Source organism: Ailuropoda melanoleuca, chromosome 14 (assembly GCF_002007445.2).
Source record: "Ailuropoda melanoleuca isolate Jingjing chromosome 14, ASM200744v2, whole genome shotgun sequence".
Taxonomy (NCBI): Eukaryota; Metazoa; Chordata; class Mammalia; order Carnivora; family Ursidae; genus Ailuropoda; species Ailuropoda melanoleuca.
This window is the reverse complement of record NC_048231.1, coordinates 7901153-7919591: the sequence shown is the minus strand read 5'-3', so window position 1 is coordinate 7919591 and position 18439 is coordinate 7901153. Positions and strand designations below refer to the sequence as shown.

The following is an 18439-nucleotide window of genomic DNA, read 5'->3' as shown; positions in this document are numbered from 1 at the left end:
CTCTTCCTCTCCCACTCCTGCTTGTGTTCCCTCTCTCGCTGGCTGTCTCTATCTCTGTCGAATAAATAAACAACAAAAAAAAATCTTTAAGAAGAAGAAAAAAAAAAAAAGAAGCGCAGACCTGGGGCAAGGGAATCTCTCCCAACCTGGTCATCAAAGCAGATTGAAGGGAGACCAGGTGCTGTCAGGTCAGTACATAGAACATTTGGGAACACTGGAAAAGGGACTAGAGAGAAAGGGCAAGAAGACATACACATTGAGGATTAATTAATTGTTTTGAAAGAGCAGACTCCCTTGCCCTCCTTCTGACCCTGTCCCAACTGTGTTCCCACCCACAGGAATGGTTAATTGGTAGGAGGTCAGTACATTTACATAGACTCACTCCCATTTATCTGGGAGGCAGGAAGGGCAAGGCAGGAGTGGCTGGTTGACACACTATTATACAATCATCTGGAAATCTAATTTGTGGAACCAGTAGCCATCTGTTCTATGGGTAATATGCCAAGGTACCTGCCAACAACAGAACAAGCTTTCTGCTGTTGGGAAACTAATTGCATCTATGGGACCAACACAGCGTGAGACTCAACTTGCGGAACGTGGTCCCCACCAAATTGCTATCTGCTCGGGTTGTTCTGCGTCAGTAAGCATAGTACAAGGACTGACACAACTGCAGGAGGATGGAGAGGCTGGGTAGCCCTGTGCCCCCAGAATGTGGTAGGTCAGCAGGTATGAGGGGCAAGCTGTGCAGGAGATCGTGGTTCTGCTGTGGTCATTTCCCTCTCCCTCCCCGAGAAAAAGAGACAGCTGACTCAGTAGGAAGCTGGGAATGAAGATACAAGAAGGGCTTATAAGTTGATATCAGTGGTTTTTTAATACCTTCTGAATTTTTTTTTTCTTTTTAAGTCACTTTATTTAAAGCCTGGAGCAAGTAGAATGTGCAAAAGGTATAAAATCAACATCTTCACCCTGTCACCCCAGGTGACATGGCGGCTCCTCCTCCATGATGAGCTTCTCATGGGAAAAAGCCTCTTGTTCTTCCACAACAACCAGCACCCTGGAGGAACAAGCTGATAGGAGGTGAACTCTCTCCCCTCTTCTACAGCCCCTCCCCCCCAGATCCCTGTCTACCCATAGGCAAGGGGTTCCCATAGAGCCTGAGTAGATTTGATCCTAGGATTTTGTAATGTTTAATAAATTATCCTGGGATGGATGGATGGATGGATGGATGGATATCTATTTTGCCTGAAAGGACTTAACCCCAAAGTCCAAGTGACCGCACATTTTTCATTGCTATTTTTTTTAAGGATGTATCAGCAACAAAAATGTAGCAAGAACCCTGGGCTTTGTGCAGGTCTCTCAGTATCAGCTACTTTTGACATTCCAGTGGGACAGGGTACAGGTTTCCCCTCAAATACCTGTCACCTGGGCTCTTTCTGACCTCTCATTACATCCTTATCATGCAGGACTGGCTCCTAGCTTTTGTGAAAAAAACCACTTCCTGTTTTCCCAACAGACCAGTACCTAGCACACTGCCCATATGTGATGAGTACTTAGTGCAACCAAGAGGAAAAAACAAGGGATTTAACCAGCAGGAGGGAGTATGCTTAGCACCAAAGGAGCTAAGCTCCTAATAAGCACCATGAATCAAAGGCGCTTCTGACTCTCCGGTCCTCTGGGGGTCTGTGAAGGGCGGTTGCATCAAAGCTGCTCCCCAACAGGCAGACTGGTCATTAGGCTGGGCCCATTGTGAAAGATAAATAAGGAATATTCGAGAAGATTGAATTGGCTTTCCAGAGATGTCTCCATTATCCACGGAAACAGAGGTATCTAGTGGTGCAGATAATCACACAAAACAAAATATTATACCCAACAGTCATTCCCGGAATGGACTCTACGAGGCTTTTTGAGATTTTTTTAAACTAAGAAGTGATTGTAGATTCCCTTTCTGATTTTGAAGAAGTGATTGTAGATTCCCTTTGCATTTTGCTTGGACAATATGAAAATTAAGTCTACGCCCTGGGCACACGTGAGCGGGATGGCAAATGGCAAAGGAAGGAATGTCTGCCTAGGGTTCACTATTCACTGTGATAACAGAGGTGACATCTGCCCAGGGGTGTGATGATTAATGTCTAACAACTGGCTTTCCAATAAAAGCCCTGATTTGTTGTGTTTGCCACTTTTAGTGGTATAAATACTTGCACCATGGCTGATTCCAAGGTACCAATATATCAGTAAACACAAGTTGGGAAGAGAGCCAGCCCCAACACACCACTGTATCTGCCAGAATAGGCTGAATTCAGATGTCAGAAACCAGAAGACCCACCAGCTTTGGTGGGGGCTGGAAACTGTGTATCTGTCTCCATAATTACATTCAAAGAAAGTGAATTATTTTAAATAAGAATTGGTATATCAAAAAATGACATCAAGGAACACCTCAATGGTAATTGTATGATTTAGTCCACCATCTTGAAAAAAATTCTTTTTATTTATTTTTTATTTTTTTAATGATTTTTTAAATTATATTATGTTAATCACCATACAGTACATCCCCGGATTCCGATGTAAAGTTCGATGCTTCATTAGTTGCGTATAACACCCAGTGCACCATGCAATACGTGCCCTCCTTACTACCCATCACCAGTCTATCCCATTCCCCCACCCCCTCCCCTCTGAAGTCTTCAGTTTGTTTCTCATAGTCCATAGTCTCTCATGTTTCATTCCCCCTTCTGATTACCCCCCTTTTCTTTATCCCTTTCTTCCCCTACCGATCATCCTAGTTCTTATGTTCCATAGATGAGAGAAATCATATGATAATTGTCTTTCTCTGCTTGACTTATTTCACTTAGCATTATCTCCTCCAGTGCCGTCCATGTTGCAGCAAATGTTGAGAATTCGTTCTTTCTGATAGCTGAGTAATATTCCATTGTATATATGGACCACAGCTTCTTAATCCAGTCATCTGTTGAAGGGCATCTCGGCTCCTTCCATGATTTGGCTATTGTGGACAATGCAGCTATGAACATTGGGGTGCATATGGCCCTTCTCTTTACTACGTCTGTATCTTTGGGGTAAACACCCAGTAGTGCAATGGCTGGGTCATAGGGTAGTTCAATTTTTAACTTTTTAAGGGACCTCCACACTGTTTTCCAGAGTGGCTGTACCAACTTGCATTCCCACCAACAATGTAGGAGGGATCCCCTTTCTCCACATCCTCTCCAACAATTGTTGTTTCTTGCCTTGTCTATCTTTGCCATTCTAACTGGCGTAAGGTGGTATCTCAGTGTGGTTTTGATTTGAATTTGAAAAAAATTCTTATCCATTAATTTCCCAATTGGCGTAGCATTGATTTCTAAAGACTTTCAATGACATTGGATATGCAGCAGAAATTATAGTGCTGGAAAACTGCACCAAGGTGACCTATCATTAACAGAATTCTATCACTTCTAGATTTAGCTTAACTTAAAAAACTTACTCAATTTTAAGAATAATAAGAATTTTTTCAGGATCTCTTCATTTATATTTTATTCTCAGTTGTATCAACTCTTACAGGTATCTCTGAGAGTATGTAATAGCATTTATTTTGTACAAAGGAGGAAGGTAAAGAGGCAGTTTCCTCTTCAGGTGAAGTCAGGTACAATTATAACTCCAGACAGCAAGGCAGAATTATTTTCTTTTATATTCTATACATTTGATATGTAAAAGTCTCTTCCAAATCTAGAACTCTGTGAGTCTCCATTTCTATCTGAAAGCCCCAGAAATGTCTCTTTGATGTGGTCCTAGCTGAAAGAGTTTGCTTTGAAAATTCTGTCCTTCGGTGGTGACCGTTTCCTCTGTCAGGTTCTCTCGGGTGCCGGAGCCACAAGCACATAGTAAGCTCAAACTACACAAACCGACCCCTCGTGGGCCTTCTTCCTGGGAATGCCCTTGAGATCTTCCCTTTTCCAACCAGCCACCATCAGAGGTCATAAGATGTGGTAAGAGAAATAGAAATGGACTATCAGGTTAATGCTGTTTTTTTCTATGTCAGGAGATACATGATGTTTGTCCCTTAGAACTAACCTCTGGGGACAAAGTAGAAGCCAGTGCCATGGAGCGAGTCTCTAGGGCTTATGCCCAAATGGCTAATTTCCCCACCTGTCAGCTGTCTCTAAGACTTCCTGGGTCAGGTGCGCCTAGGAAATTGCTCGCTTCTGGAATTCAAGTGCGCAGCTCAGTTGCCCCACCCCCAGTTGGTCTGCTGTCTTTATTCATCAGTGTCCAACCCCAATTCCCAGGAAAAGTCAGGTGCCCAAGTCCCTCAGTCTGGTGCCCCTTCCACTTCCACACATCCACCTTTGTTAGGTTCTGGGAAAGGAAACCACTTTAGATCTTTGTTCAAAAGTCATGTATTTCAAATACATTTTTACGTGGTCAAATTCTACTTTAAGCTGGCATTTATTTAACTCATTTTTTCTAAGGGACTAAAGTCTGCTTCAAAAAGCAGAGTTAGCTGATTCTCATCTAGTGATGGTTGCTAGGAAACCATTCTACGGCAAATTGGAATCACACAGGCTCTGACTTCCCCGACTTGAGAACCTCTATAGAATTAATGTAGGCGCAACTCATTCAATGATGAGTCAGCACTATCCAGTGATAATCTTTTCTCTCTTTCTGCTAAAGCATTATTTAAGTAATTGACTTTTATCTATAGTGTATGTCTTAGCTTCCCAGTTCTTCAAACTCTCAGAGAAGTCCTTTCGCGTGGACGCCTTTGCAGCCGCGCTCCCAAATGCCAGGGCACCAGGGCTTGACCACGATGCACTGACTGTATATGAAGGGAGGTGATCACACAGGAGAAACGCCTTCAGATTGGAAAGTAAACAGTCGGCGGTAAGTTCCACTGATAACTAAATGTATTCTCAAAGCCATTTTCTTTCCTTGGCTTATATTTCTGTTTTCTGCTTTCAAAGTTGAGGCCCCGCAAGGAAAAGCCTGCTGGAATGTGCAAGATGTGGTTATGGGAAGGCAATTTCTTTGTGGGACAATTTAGCAATACCTGTTATAGCGTGAAGACTCACAAAGGCTGCGGCCCGCAGGTCCATCGCTAGAGACAGAAAATCCTCCACGAGCAGGAGAGATTCACCGAAAAAGTGCCCTTCGACATGGTCCAGCATCGTTAAAAAAGAAAACATACATGTACGTCAAAAAAAAAAAAAAAAGAATAGATGAAATCGGAGGGGCTACAGCTCAGTATGGCGACGCCACCAGTGATACTACCGGCCATTCTCTACTCCACGACAGTGGGGCGCACTGGGCCAGGCTGCAGGTCGGGGCAACGGGCTGGAACCACATATGTCAACAAGTAAGTCACTGAACAAAACAAATCTATTTGCTGCGAAATGCGTACTGTACAATCCCATTTACATAAAGTTCAAACTATGTCAGACCAAATTATATATGAATACATTACATAGTAAAAAATATACGAATATTTATGAAAAGGAAATCACTAAATTCAGCAGTAGCTACCTTTGCGGAGGGGGAGAAAGGATGGGTCAGGGAGGGCTAGACAATGTTTCTACCATGTTTTATTTATGAAAACACATATTTGAAGATAGCATAGCAAAATGTTAAGACTGGACAAAGCTGGGTGGTAAGAGCATGGATTTTCCATTAAAAAAATACATATATCTAACATTTTAAAAAAAGCATGAAGGGTTGTTCTATTACCCTCCATGCCTTTTTTATGTTCGATACGTTGCATTTTGCTGCCAGAAATTTGTTTTAGGGTGACTAAAGACCTAAGATTTTTTCACTAGGGCAGGTCACCACTGCACAAAACTGGTACAGGAGAAAGTGCCAAGACGTTTTCAGCTGGGGGAATGTGGCTCCCCCCAAGCTAGATGGATCCATTCAAAGTCTGATCTACCTATTAGGAAGTTCACATGAATTAGGTCTTTTAAATACTGGCAATAAAACAAAGAAAGGTCAGACAATGAGGTATGATTTTTTAAATATAGTAAATAATAAATCTTTGTTTTGCTTGAAGAAGAGTTAATTATAAAAGCAACATACCACTTTGGCAGCTAGCCATGCCTGAAGCAATGGCTCTGAAACTTTAATGAGCATAAAAATCGCCTAGGGTGCTTGTTAGGTTCCCAATTCCGCCCCCCTCACTCCAGTCCCTGCCCCCCTCCCCCCATACCAGATGCTAATCAGTATACCAGGGTTGGGACCCTGTTATTTCCACTTCTGGCCATCACACCAGCTAATTCTGATGCAGCTCGTGTTAACAGGATGACCACGGAGGAAACTAGGATTCCCCCAGGCGGTCTATCCTACCCATGAAGCAGAGGGCACTAGTGATTCTGATTACAAGAACACAGTGCAAGCGTTTCAGGTATCATAGTAACATCAGCGACTAAATAGCTCCTGGAAAACCCAAATCTATAAAATTATCGCATATAGCATACTATTCAGCTTTCATTCATTCTTTCACCGGATATTTATTGAATGTTATGTGCATAGTAATTCTTTTCTCTTCCTTAATTAACTCTATGTTAATTTCTTGGCACATAAACATGTGTAGAATTTTACGTAGATGGGTAAATACGGTCGGCTGATTCACCATCTTGGCTTCCCCCCCCCGCCCCCCAACAAAGTTGAACTGATGTGCTAGGAGTTTTTTTTAATGTGGTCTTTTTTTGTCCTTTTCTTTGTTTAATCACCCACTCCCACTTTCCTCTTCCTTCCATACATGGTAGCCACCCTTTGCCCAGATAATCCATGTTAACAACCTATCATGTACCCTCCCATATACTGCTTTTAGGCTCATATGATCTTACACAGACACATACGCACATACAGCTAAACATAGCATATTGACGTGAACGGATGACAGCATAGTAAAAGATATAGTCTCTCTCGGCCAGGAGCTTACCGTCTTTTGGGGGACACAATGCACATATATGAAAACATCAACACAAGGCAGGGGAGGAAAGTTTACACAGGTGGTACAGTACTATAGATATATAGTGAAAATATATGTAGAAAGGGCCTATTGTCTTATGTGTTATAGGCTCATGAAAAGCAGAAAACTGAGACTATAAGAGGTTACTGTCATTGCCTCCATATCTTGGACCACCAGGATCAGAATTCGCTTAAAACCTGGATTCTGTGTTTACAACAGCCGTATCCTCCCAGGTTGACAAGGAAACGTCCCACCCTCAGAGGACAGAGCCGAAGGGAGAGTCCCTCCCCAAGGTGGAGCTCCCAGACCCCAGGAGCATCTTAGGTCTAAAGCAAGGTGAAGGTCAGGCGAGCAAATGCACTGTGTTTAACTTAGCAAATGCCATGGTGATATTTGCAGGCACAATCATGCAAATGTTATTTGCTGTGAGAAATGCATTTCCAAAACAGATGCTTCCCACCATCTATCCACTTGGCTGCCTTGAAATGAAGCAATTCCTTTCTCAGTCTCCCAGGAGGGTGCTAGCATGTTGGGGGTCTAGGATCGAGACTTGGCAGGCAACTTAAAGGAACAGCTAAAATCCTCCTTTTGGCTGCCAAAATGGGCTTCTGCCTTGGGGATGGCAGAGCTTGAATTTACAGGCTTTGAAGGGCACAAGTCAATCCCCACCTTCCAGGTTTGTCCTGAGTCCTGACCCAGAAGGGAAGTGAGGCTTTGGGTAGAAACTGACTGCCTTACTGAACCCAGAATTAGAGTTTAACATGAGCAGTAAGGAACCAAAATGACTCGAAAGTAAATGGTACAGAAACCAACAAAACAGCAAAACTCCAATCAGCCAGCAACTCAGATCGACAAGGCATAAGTAGACTGCTTTCTAGACAGTGGCTCTCAGTTGTCCTTGTGCACTGGGCAATATACCGTGACTTCTGCCACCTCCAAGCTTAGCCCCGTACCCGCTCAATGGGGAGAGTAAGAACTCACTCACACCCTCTGAGAAATAGTTGCTGTAGTCCTATCAAGTAAGGAGATATAATTTAAAAGCCACTGCACTTGGCTACCTAGATAGCACATAGCACAGTGAGAAGAAAATGAGACATCAGGAAGGCCCGTGTTCCAGATCCCCCACCTGCCCGTTGGGTGACTCCAGGTGTGCCCTTAACCTCACTGAGTCTTTGTGTTTCGTCTGTAGCTTGAGGATATTAACATCTTCCCCTTACCTCACCTAACTGATGTGCAGATCATGCATGGTGATGACCACTAAAGCATTGTGAAATAGTAAATGTTGTAAAATGATAAGGTCTTTATGACCCTGTATCAAACCTTCTGCTACCAAAGACGTGAGGGGAGCCCACAGGGAGGCCTCCGCAGAGATGGATAACACAGGAGCATCTAGTGAGGGTGGTGAGGGAACAGACTGGCAAGCTGAGGACAAAGCAGAAACTGACACCCTGCAACCCCTCCCCCGCCATGGGATGTACGTGACCTTCCTCAGGCATTCCTGGCTGCCCTAAAGCTAAGGAAAGGAAAAACAAATAGTTAATTAACAGAGATCACAATCCTGCAAGACCTGAGTCCCCCTCAGTTTACACATGTCCTAGTGATTTACAAGGAAGAAGCTTTCTTATCAAAAGCCTAATCAATAGCCTAACTTCCAGAGACCCATAATTCAGTTTCCTGGAGCCCTAACATTACCATCCTCTCCATAAAATTGAGGGAAGCTGAGGCAGAAGGAAATGTAAATAAAATGGAATTTCTTTTAAACCTGCAGCCCATTGATAAGGACATGGGATAGGAGGAAAGTAACATTCTCCCCGGAAGCTCCCCACTATCTTACCGGTAACAACTTCTAGAGGGAAAACCACCTTAACTTTTTTTTTTTTTTAAAGATTTTATTTATTTATTTGACAGAGATAGAGACAGCCAGCAAGAGAGGGAACACAAGCAGGGGGAGTGGGAGAGGAAGAAGCAGGCTCATAGCAGAGGAGCCTGATGTGGGGCTCGATCCCATAACGCCGGGATCACGCCCTGAGCCGAAGGCAGACGCTCAACCGCTGTGCCACCCAGGCGCCCCAAAACCACCTTAACTTGACAATAGCAAGGCCTCCAGGATCCTGTGAGTCTTCTCTAACATATAAAAGTATTTTCTCAACCTCCCTTTTCCTTACCTCCCCCCACCCCATAGTCTATAATCAGCCACCCCTCACAACCCGGGGCAGCCTCTTTCTGCCCACGGGTCCTGTCCCCGTGCTTTAATAAACCACCATTTTGCACCAAAGACGTCTCAAGAATTCTTCTTGGTTGACGGCTCCAGACTGCACCCCACTGAACCTCACCTATATTCCACAACCTCATCAAAGGCAGCGCCTCATTACCTGCTAAGTGGGGTGGAGAACATTGGGCCTCTTCGTTCAGAGAAGCCAGTGGTAACTGGTCTACAAGATACAGTTTTAGAGAGAAAGGCTGAGAGTGAAGTCAGTCCTTAAGAATTTAAATAACTGGACAGTTAATAACTCAAGAGATGGGGCGCCTGGGTGGCTCCATCATTGAGCGTCTCCCTTCGGCTCTGGTCACGATCCCGGGGTCCTGGGATGGAGCCCCGCGTCAGGATTCCTTCTCAGCAGGAAGCTTGCTTCTCCTTCTCCCGCTTCCCCTGCTTGTGTTCCCTCTCTTGCTGTCTCTGTCAAATAAATAAAATCTTAAAACAAACAAACAAACAAACAAAAAAAACCCCAGGGGAACATAGACCATCTGATGGCTTTGCAAGTACCCCCTTACTAGAGGGCCTCTAGGTGTCCTCCGCTGACCTTCAGCACCCATCTCCTTTTGAAGTGAGAGATAATGAATCATAAAGAGCCCTCCAGCCCCTCATGCCCTCGTACTTCCTTCACCAGGTTTTTCCTACAAAGACCCAATGTTGTGAAAGACATTCTACAATTTTTAAAAAAAGGAGCAGAAATTCAGCCACCTCCACACTGCTGTGTAACCGCACAGGGTGTAAATGACAAGCGCATGCAAGTATCTTTTCCCTACGTGTTAGTTATTCAAAATACAGATCGCTGCCAACCAACTTTTCATATTAGCATTGGAGTTACCACGCCAAGCTAATAATTCTAGCCAAAAGGCAAAGAGACTTGACATTTTTGTTAGCATAGACATTACTATCTGTGTAAATGTACAATTTCTGAGAGACTTTCTGAAATACTTAAAATACTGAAAAATAGCAAATATCTCTGATGTGATCTGGAAATCCAGATCTCTAGGTCAGCAATCACTTTTCTAGAAGGTAATTTGTATCAATCTGTCAACAACAGAAAGGATTTTAAAAAAATGCCTTGACTACCTTTACACTTGAGGGAAAACAAGATGCTTGGAAGGGACATGAAGATGACCTGAAGAGAAGTCTGCATCAACGATGTTCATCTTGGGTCCCATTCTTACTTCCCAAGGGCTTCACAGTCCAGGCCCCTGTGGCAGTCAGCCAGGGACGTTTCTTCTGAAGGGGTCTCAGTGGTGACCACTCAGCTGCTTGGAGCTCTTCATTATGAAGCAGACAGGACACGTGCCCCTCTGTCGTGGGGAACTGTTGGATCTCCCCTCCTGGCCAACACCCCTGACACCCTCCTTCCTCCTGCACTCTCTAGCCAGGCATCTCAATACTTCTCCATCCCAGCCCCTGGAAGGAGTATATGCTGAACTTCCTCCAGGCCAAGAAGTAAAATAGGTGGACTGGACTCACTGTTCACTCACTAGTCCACACTAGTGAGTCCACTAGAATCTCTGGTCCATTCGCTCCTTGGGCTGACTTTGCCAGGGACCACACAGGTCCGTGGGAGCTGAACTGGATCGGCCACTCTTTTTTCCTGCCTCATAATCCACTTCTCTTTCCATTTCTTCTTTGGAGGACAGGAATTTTAAGGTCTTGGTATAAAATAAAATGAATCTCAGAAATTCTATCATGGTTTTCTTAAAGCAGTGTGGTTTTTTTACAGATTTTTTTTTTTATTTTTAAGTAATCTCTACACCCGATATGGGGCTCGAACTCACAACCCCGAGATCGAGAGTCACATGTTCAACCAACTGAGCCAGCCAGGCGTCCCTTAAAGCAGTGTTTCAATGACAGAAGGTTCGGGGTCTTAAGGGAGAATGTTGGAAAATAAAAACTGAAGAGTAAGAATATATTGGAATATCACCGACACAGATCAAAAAAGAAGATACCTGGAATTCCAAAAACCAGTGCCAATAAACCAGGCAGGAAGATCCCTAGAGAAGAGAGGAGTTACTCATTGGTAGAAATATCTCTTGAGCAACGTGCCTATCTGCCTGGTGGTCTCCTGAGCAGACTATCGGCCAGGAAGGATTACTGCACAGCTGGCTGGTGTGCTCCCCCTGGACGCCAGCATCTGCGTGCTCATGTCCTGAGTTCTTTTTGAGATCAGCAGAAATTCTTTCCCTCAGGCTCAGTTCCCCTAAATAAACAATAGCAGACTTTTAATCCACAGCCCCAAGACCCAGACCTGCTACTGAAGGTCCCATGAAGGGAAAACCCAGCCCAAAGGTGGGGCCAAAGCAAGATTTTAGCCGCTGTCCGGGTCCCCTTATCTGCACTGGGGCGTCTTTAGTCCCAAGGACCCCAGAGGAAGGCAGGAGAGAGCCGTGGATAGGGCGTGGGCTTTTGCATCAGAGCCTGGCACTGCTGCGCCCCGGGGCAAGTAGTTCAGCACTCTTAGTCTGTGTCCTCATCTACAGTGTTGGCAGTGATAATAATAATAAGACCTACTTCGGAGGGTCATCATGTGGATTAAATGGTGCTTAGCACAGCAGCTGGTGCATTGTAAGCGCTCCATAAACGTTAGCTGTTGCTATTAATACCCAGCAGGCTTCCACTGCGTTGGTTTGGCAAGGACACTGCCCTGTGCTTCGCAGGACTCAAAGACAGTTTCCCCCTCTTATTGTTCTGTCTCTCAGCGCTCTGACCAGAGACCCAGAATCCCTGTGATGTCATTCTATTAGACTCTACAAGATGGGATCAGAGGACATCCTGCCTGCACAGTTGTCTTAAGCCCAGGCCACCAGCCCGTGGACCTGCCTATTGCTCTGGGGGGCTAGGGGCTCAAACTTCAATCTCCTATAAATGGCAACAGATCAGGAAGCAAAACCAATGCACCCCTCATCACTGTGGTTCTTCCACGAGAAGGAAACCCTTTGATGGCCAAGCGGAAGCCCTTGATTCTAACCTCTGTTGTGGCCAAATCGCAGGGTGGTGGAGTTTCATCAGCTTAATGCAGTGGAGACAGAAGACCTGACCAGAAAGGAAGTGTGATTGAGGACTGACCTGCCCTCTCACATCTCGTCCCTCGCCTCTCCCAGAGGGAATTCAGACTGGAACACATTGATTTAGTATTCACAACGCTGGTTTAATGAAGGCTTTTGGAGACAACCGAGGTAGCTGTTTCTAAAGCCCTCTGATAGAAAGGGGAGCCCCTTGAGCATTGTTTCAAGTTGTTTTCTGGAAGCTTCCAGAGCAGGCAAGCAATTATTTCATTGCAAAACCCAGGAAAAGCTGGAGAGATAGATTTCCTAGGAAAACGGGACTCATTCTATGGAAACGCTGGAATGAGATGATCAAAGAGCACAAGGATTACAATTGGAAAGGAGCTTGCAGACAATTTGTATTTTACAGATGAGGAAACTAAGACTAAGGAAGACGGAGCGTGTTCCCTCAGATCATAGCCAGTCGGCGGCAGTAATAGAAATAATATGCAGCTAGTGTTTACCACACTTCAGGCATTCAGGGCTTCATGTGGACCTCGAGCACATTATTTAACCTCTCTGAGCCTCAGTTTCCCCATCTGTGAAATGGGAATAATAATAGTGTTTCCCTCAACTTTATAGGATCATGGTAAGGATTAAATGAGCTCTCTTTGGGTGGATCCTAGACTGGTAAATGCACTCTGGGTTAGTTCTTAACCACTACTATTACCAGGAGAATGACGATCGATCGTAATCACTACCACCGTTTTCTGGGGAGGAGTGAAGGAGCTACGGTCTCTGGAAGAAAGGCAAATAAAGCCTATGGCCATTTCAAAGACAAAGACAACGCCCTCACCAGCCAAAATAAGTGTGGTTAACACCTCTGGCAAGAAAGCAGCCGTGACCCTCCACAGGGGGGCAGCAACGCCACCTGCCAAGAAATGGGACTCAGGCCACGGCAGGCAGAGAAGGCCCTGCTGGCCATAAGGGAGCCAGGGGGGCAGCAAAGGAGATGGTGGTGGTGAGGAAGGCCAGGCATGCACTGGAGACAGGAGCTCAAGGAAGGGGCAACAGCAGTGACCTAGGGGAGGACAGGCAGGAATGAGGCAGCTGCCGAGGCCTGGAGTCAGAGCGACGGGATTTCCTGCTGGGAAAGTTCCCACAGGACAGAGGACAAGAGTCTGGATGGTGAGGGCTATGAAAAAGACGGGCAAGGGGCGCCTGGGTGGCTCGGTCGGGTAAGCGCCAGACTGGATTTTGGCTCAGGTCATGATCTCAGCGTGGGATCCAGTCCTGTGCTCGGTGGGAAGTCCACTTGGGATTCTCTCTCACTCTCTCCCTCTGCCCCTCCCCCACCCCCACCCCTGCCCACAGGAGCCTGTGCACTCTCTCTCTTTCTCTCCCTCTCTCTCTCTCTAAAATAAATAAATCAATCTTTAAAAAAAAAAAAGATGGCCAAGAACATGAAGTTTAAAGAAAATTCTGGCACTTGATATAGGAGTTTACCTTTGTCTGTGAATTTACACTGTTACCTCGTTTATTAAAGCATATTTTCCTACCATACATCTCTGCAGAATTATTTGTTTGTTTTAGAGGGGCAGAGGGAGGGAGAGAGAGAGAGAGAATCTCAGACTCCCTGCTGAGCGTGGGGCTGGATCCCATCCCCATTTCAGTCTTCAGGCCAAAGAGGACACTCTAGTAAGCGGTCAGTAAGCCTCCTGTGGCAGAGTTCTGTCCCGGACATTGCTGCAGGCCCCCAAAGGCACCTGGTCATCCGGCAGGGGCTGGCAGTCAGTGGATTGCCCGGCCAGCAGTGGGGCTGTGGCCTGGAAGCCCCAGCTGGGCCGCCCCTCGGCAGCCTCCCTACTCTGCACCCAGACTGCAGGGCTGCATCAGGGGTGCGTTTTAAGGCAAAAAGCACCGGGCTCCTGACCACAACAGGGCTTTCCTTCGTACCCCTCCTATATGCTTGTGCGTCTGGGAGTCTGCATAGCAACAAAAACCCAAGTGTCCACAAGGAACAGCCATTGAGGTCTATCAGCTCATGTGTGGGGTTGAGGTGTTTCCTGAACCCGATGGATGGGGAGTGGCGTGGGGTGCCTCATTTACCGGAGGCTCTTAGTCCATTAAAGTGGGTATTTTCCAATAGGCTGGAAACCATCAGACTTGGGAGAATAAATACAAGCAGCTCGTTCTGTAATAGCTTCAGCAAGCCGGTGTCTGTTGTCTCCCGCCTTCTCCCTGTTTCTTCCCTCCCCTCACTTCCTTCCTGCTCTTTCCCCTGATCCATCGATTCCTATGCCTTCAACCCCCATCTGCAGATACAACCATCAGGTATATATTTCCAGCTCCTCCTCTTTCCTGACCTAGATTCCACATGTCCAGACTTCTCCTGAGCATCTCCCCCTCAATGTGGTGCCAGCTTCTCACACTCAGTCCAGAGCTAAATTCCCCACGTGCTCCTCTGAAGCCTGCATCTCTCCTGGAACAACCTTCCTCGCAGGAACTCTCCTCCCAGCTCTGAAGCTGAGTGCTTAGATCTCTCCCCATCCCGGCCTCCGAATTCGTAAGCTCTGAATTCGGCCGAGTCTACCCTGAAAAGGTGTTTTGCTTCTGTTCTTTCCTTTGTGCTCCTATCACTGCCACGTCCCTAATTGTGGCTGTTGTCACTTCCTCCCGAGCTATTGCGACAGACACCTGCCCGGTCTCCCAGCTTCAGCTCCTTGCCGCATCCCTGTCCTCTCCAGGCTCTGCTGCCAGATTAATCATCCAAAAGATTGTGTGTGTGATGGATGATGTCACCCCTTCAGGGGTGATGACGGGGTGTGGGGAGACTGTCCTCCAGTCACTGTCTCCAGAATAAAATGCTAATTGCTTGGGCTTCAAAAGGGCAAAGAGGGGCATTGAATGAGTTTCCCCTCCTGAGCCAACTCCGACTGGCGGACGCATGAAGAATTACACCCAGTGTGGAAAACGACTCTGAGGCTGTATCCAGAGTTAATGGAAGAGATTCCCAGGAACAGAGTGGGTCATGTCTTCCATGATCCCTAAAAGAGGGCGGTGGGACACCCATGCCTCCTATGGGCCACCCCACTTCCAGGCCTGCCATCATTTGACCCTCCATCATCATCTTTTTACCATCAGAGCTCTCCAATTTCTTGCTAAAAAAGCAGAACACTGCCCTGTGTCCGACACCTCTTACCTCCCACCTACCTCTGGGTGTTATTCATGCACACAGCGGTCAATCAAACCTATTACTCGAAGCCCCGTGCAAATTCCATGTCCTCCCTAAAAAGGTCCTTATTTTCCCCAAGCTGAACAGTATCTCCCATAAACCTCTTAATTTGTAGTCTCTCTATGATATCACACCCTCCTTCCCGTAAGCAACTGGACAGCAGAAGCCATGTGGCTGGTCCAGCACTTTGCACATTGTAGACAAAGATTTGTTAAATGAACGAATGAATATTCAAATGCGATATGAGTCCCTAATAATGACGCTGTCCATCAGTTATTTTCCAATTAGGTGAATCATGCAAGTATCACAATTGAATTATTGGCTAATTACTAGTCATCAAAGCTGTAACAGAAATGCAAGCCGGGTTCTGACTTACCTGCCCTTCCCTTTATTCTAAAACCCAGGGAACTTTATTATTGAATATTCCAGGCCCTCCTCTTGCCAGGCTCCCCAAGAGCACATGTGTGGCAGATAATTGAACCTCTCCAGGGCTCGTGCTCTACTGAGGCAGACAGAGAAGCCTTGGAGAATTGTCTTGGCAGCGTGAGGCCATTTGGGGAATTTATGCTGATTTTATCACAGATGGCGTGTTGTTTCAGCTTGCCTCCTACGAGTTCATGTTCATTGTTCGCTCTCTGGTTTTCAAAGTCTCAAAAATTAGTTGACTCAGAGCGCCCCCAAATTAAAAGGAAAAAAATACATACCCTGAGTAAATCCACCAAGAGGATGGCAGTGGATTGGGATTCTTGAGTGCTGATTTAAGAATGGGTCACCTGTATATGAACCAGAGCGGGTAGAGCCCAATGGTCCCCTCACCTGATTGAGTATCAAGGTCTGCTGGGGAGATTTTTCTTCTAAAAAGGACAGGAGATTTCCCATCCTATGAGATCCTATTTCAGTTGGTCTAGGATGAGGATTTGAAATACATACTATAGAAAAATCTTTCCAGGCAATTCTGGTGTGCAGATACATTTAGAAGCCAGTAGTATAGAGGAGGGACTGTATGGAGAATGGGATCATTGTAAAGACTGAGAGAGCACTGTGCTTGACTACCTGGCCTTGGAGTCTGTGCACGAGGCTGCCTGCTGGTCCTGCAGGACTGGGTCAGGCAGTAGTTCACCAGTTAAGTGTGCTAGAAGCATCATCAGGAGACACTGCTAGACAAGTAGCTTCCCAGGGCCCGCCCCCCTCATTTTGAGGCAGTCGGTTTTGCGGAACCAGGAATTTGCATCTAACAAGCCCTTCGTGGGAACCTAATCAAGGTGAGATGAGAACCACGTGAGGGGATTCCTGCTACATATTTGGGTCCAAGCCCAGCTTTGGGGATGCCCCAAGCCATCTCTGCGAGCCTTAAGGGATGACCCCGAGTGGCCCATCCCACTGCGTCAGCACACAGAAGAGCCTTCCTAACTGACCTGCCAAGATCAACAGAAACAGCTACAATGCCTTGGTTTCTCCCCGCTCCCTGCCCCCAGCTACATGGCGAGCCTTCATTCTGAGATGAACCAGAATGTCTTTGCCTAAAGGGAGAAGAACTTGGACCAGCAGCTGGTCTCCCTGACACTCTCATCACCCACAAAGGTGGTGATGACAAGGCTGTGAGGGATAAATAATGGCATTTCCCCCTCTCTTGAAGCCCAGATCAATGTTCTACCCCCACATGGCCTTCTCTCTAAACCACCACCAAAAGTGGCCTCCCCTTGCTCTGAAATCCCTGAGAATGAACTCTCTTCCTCTTAGAGACTTTGCATCGCCCTTGATAATGGTGACGATTCAGCCAGCCAGTCTTGGGAGCCACCGTAGGCAAAACCTGGCCTATCTTGCCTGATATGCCCCGCTGCTCTGCCACGGCTCACCCTGACCCAGGCCTGCTGTCACGGAGTCCTCCTCGCCATGGGCAATTAATACGCCATGAGCTCTCATCTCCAGAGGCTCAAAGGGGTCTCCCAGAGGAGGCGAGAAAGCCACCAGTGGGGCTGCAGCAGGGGCTGCTAATGTGGAGGTTGCACAGTGTTGTCGGTGCTGAGGGAGCCCATGTGACCAGCGTCAGAACCACCCCATGCTTGCACCCCCATCCTGAACAACTGAGGGGTCCTGAGCCCCATCTCCCCTCACTATGAGGGGACACTGATTCAAACCACTAGATACAACTCTGAGCTCCCACCCCCTCTGTCCGGTTAGGGTTCACAGTGGCCCTTTGAAGGCAGCTTCTGTCCCTCTGTTGTCTATGCTGGTGTAGCACAGCAGGTGATGGGGGGCCCTTCAAACCAGGCAACATGTGTTCAATCCCAGTTCTGTCCTTTAGGGACAGCATAGCCTCGGGCTGTTAGTCAACTTGCGTGTACCTTGATTTCCTCCCCAAAAGTGGGAATAAAGTTACTTACCTCACATTGGTGAGAAAAATACAAATGAGATAATACACATACTATCATTTTTTAAAGTGAACTTTACCCCCATCATGGGGCTCAAACTCACAACCCCAAGATCAAAAGTTGCATGCCCTATCAACTGAGCCAGCCAGGTGCCCCAGCACTATCATCATTTTAAAAGGCCAACTTATGACTCTGATGGTGGGAATTCCAGACTTGAGGGAGAGAAGAGCAAGCCTAAGGCAGGATTCTGAGAAAGCAGGAAGCCTGAGGCTCACCCGACATCCCGAAGTGTAGGGCCCTGCTTCTTTGCTGCCTAGGCCTTTAGACCCACAATCCCAGCAGCAGGCGTGAGAACAAGAGCGCCCCCTTCTGTGAGGACGATGACCGGCCTCACCCTGTGGTGCTGTCCTGAGCCCCTTCACCAATCCTGAGGGGCAAGGAGCTCCCGTAAAAGTAGCAGCTCCAAGGCCTCCTGGCAGGCCGCAGTGGTCCTGAAGCCCTGGAGACCTGAGCTCCTCTCCACCAGGGTTTACAAACCCTCCTCACAGGCGGCTACCAGGCCTTCCTCCTGTGTGATGTCAATAGTCTGCACACCTCAGAGGTGGGCAGTGAGGGATTGCAGGGGAGAGGCTG

The 18439-nt window shown here is 46.7% G+C and overlaps 1 long non-coding RNA gene across 1 annotated transcript in view; it reads right to left on the bottom strand.

The window, feature by feature from the left end:
- Positions 1-3347: 3347 nt before the first annotated feature.
- The window catches only part of LOC117796031, a 47970-nt gene continuing 32878 nt past the window's right edge, over positions 3348-18439 (bottom strand). The window contains exon 3 of the long non-coding RNA XR_004620352.1: positions 3348-5319. This is a non-coding gene — a long non-coding RNA (uncharacterized LOC117796031). The remainder of the gene's footprint in view (positions 5320-18439) is intronic.